Source organism: Ictidomys tridecemlineatus, chromosome 9 (genome assembly GCF_052094955.1).
Source record: "Ictidomys tridecemlineatus isolate mIctTri1 chromosome 9, mIctTri1.hap1, whole genome shotgun sequence".
In the NCBI taxonomy this organism is placed as follows: Eukaryota; Metazoa; Chordata; class Mammalia; order Rodentia; family Sciuridae; genus Ictidomys; species Ictidomys tridecemlineatus.
The window spans coordinates 106,593,364-106,596,156 of NC_135485.1; the positions used below are offsets into that span (position 1 = coordinate 106,593,364).

General features: G+C 31.2%; 1 non-coding gene across 1 annotated transcript; it reads left to right on the top strand.

Moving 5' to 3' along the window:
- Nucleotides 1-1,436: 1,436 nt before the first annotated feature.
- On the top strand, nt 1,437-1,539 carry LOC120892642 (U6 spliceosomal RNA). Its single transcript, XR_005737428.1, has one exon. It is a non-coding gene; the product is annotated as a U6 spliceosomal RNA (small nuclear RNA).
- The last annotated feature ends 1,254 nt before the right edge of the window (nt 1,540-2,793 follow it).

Consider the following 2,793-nt stretch of genomic DNA (forward strand, 5'->3'; position numbering starts at 1 on the left):
AAAATAATTTTATGGAGATTGACAGGTGGACTTCTGTTTGAATTGAATAATAAAACAAAAATAAGAAGGCCTAGAGGGACAGGAGTGGGAGGCGTGTAGGGCATGCAGTGTGGGAGAATGTGACGTAATTGAGTCTCTACCACAAAAATCCCAGTTTTGCTTTTGTATTAAAAAAAATTTAAACAAAATTTAGCATGTATTTCAATGTTTTAAGTACATAAAGTTTAGTGAAAACTAATGATTCATTATATATATTTTGGTTCTGGAGAGTTGTCCTAGCAAAACCCTGTTTTGTTTATCTCGTTTATTTATGTATTCTGCCTCTCAGTATCTTGAGATAGTTTATCTCCAAGAGGCAATCAGTTTCACAGTTCAGACAAATGGGTCTCACCCACTTCCTGTAAATACAGAATATGGAGGCTTGTTTTTAGTATGACTAGTCACTCTGAAGAAAGGAAACCAAAACAACAAATGAAAAGTCACAGGAACAAGTCCTAAGCTCCTGAGCAAATATAAACTTACTTCTGTGTATCCTGTAATGATATTTTTCTGCACTGAATTCATTCTAACATTATGAGTCACTAACTTGGTAAAATACTAGAAAACAAATTTCAAAGTCATATAATCTCATAATCTTTCCCTGCCAGACGCACATTTTATTTCTTAATTGTTTCTGTGAACAACATACTGGAGAAAGGAGAGCATGACTGATAATGAGTTTTCTGTGGTTTTCTATGCAAAGAGGTAAGTGGACTTTTGCATGCATGCCATGAGAAGGACTTTATATCTGAGCAACAATCACAGTGAACTGACAGGTATAGATAACTTTTAACATGTTTTATTTCAATTACTTGAAATGTTATTACTTAGATATCTTTCACCATGTAGAGCTTGGGCCTCACACACTTGGCTGAACAGTTCTATGTATCTTCACTTTTGCAAGTGTCCTAAAGCATCTCTAAATTGGAAAAGAAATTACCTTCTGCAAGAGCAATATGCCACTCAAAAAGGCATAATATTTGATACAAGTTGTTGGTCATCTAAAATTTCATATTAAATCTTGCTCTTATCAAAATGTTAATACTGCTTCACCGAACAAACATGGACTTACTACCCATAAAGGGAAATTTCTTTTTCTTTTTTTTTCCAATGCACTGTAGCAACCTTGCTATTCTGAGGACTGTGCTCAAATTTGTAATATAATATTCTTATCTACTTTCATCATACTGCATTATATCTTTTCGTGTGGATAAGACTTATAGGAATATAAAGTCTCTCTCTTTGTTGTAATATTTAGAAAAAAAGTATTTGGATAGCTTTCTTTTTCTAAAAGTTTAATGCAAGTGTCAAATTTAATTAAAGAAAGTATGCACAAGTAAAAGTTGTTGAAGATGTATTGAGCTCAGATCTTATATTAGAAATGTTATCTTCAGTTCTTGCTTCTGCAGCACATATACTAAAATTGGAATGATATAAAGAAGTCTAACAGGATCCCTGCATAGGCATGACATCCAAATTTGTGAAGCTTTCCATATTTTTGTATATGTAGAAAGTATGAATCACAAATGAATAAACAAGTGAAAGAAAGATCAGTAGAGAAGAGGAAGGACAATAGGGGGAGGGAAGATGAAAGGGAAAGGAAGAAAAATGGAACAGAATGGAGTAAATCAAATTCCACATATGTACAATTTTTGTCAAAATTGAGACAAAGGTGCTGAAAACAGTGTTTTGATAGCTACTTATATTCCTGTGATCTTCTTTTTAAAATTTCAATAGAGATCAAAAATGAGATCAACTGAGTATACTTGTTATTGAATGTATTTGTGTATAGATATGCACATATGTACATATGTATGTTTATGACAAGTATCATATATTTAATCCTAATACACTACTTAACATATAGGTGAGTTTCAATAATATTAAATAATTGAAGAAATTAAAATTGAATCATTAGAATGTGGGGAGGAATATCCAATAATGCTTTTAAAAGCATTTAATTATAATTTGGGTAATTAAAATATCCTAAAAATTTTACCTTAGTGAACATGAATTTTTTTTAGTATGATTTGAAGTAGAAAATATTGAGGAACAAATTTTCATGTAATTCAAATATTTAGACATTTCTATAGAGTGAAGCCTAAACAAGTAAACATAACCTGGTGAATGTTTTATATAAAGCATGATACAATGCACGCTTTTTAACCTTAATATTATTCCTTCTTTTAAATTGTTATTCTGACCTAGCCAATTCCTATACAGAAAAACATTAATAATCCAGGAAACGGTCTGTTGTGAATAGCATGACTTTAAAAAGCCTAACATCTACATGCAAGAATTTTATATTCTTTACTTAAGTGTTTTGGTGTTATTTAAACATAATTTAGTGGTTAATGCAAATAAAATGTGCATTTATCTAACATAAGGTTTCTTCTTACAGATTAACGCTCTTAGACACTTTCCTACTTTCATCCCTTCTAGGACATCATTAGTAGTCAGATTTACAACTCATGCTACCCTTTTACCCATCAAATCTCTTTCAATGCTGCTACTTCATCACCTTATTCTAAGCCATACCACTGTCTTGCAAACTTGTCACAAAAAAAAGCAGAATGAACTACTTCAAATCAATATATTCCTCAAAGTTACTTTCAATAATTCTTTTATTCCCTATGTTGATGTTGTTGCTAAATCAATCAGGACACTTCATTTAATTGATGTATTGTCAATGACTTCTAAAAATGGTTCTATTATTGAGCATGTATTTGATGTATTTGAATAGGCCCTCTTTCT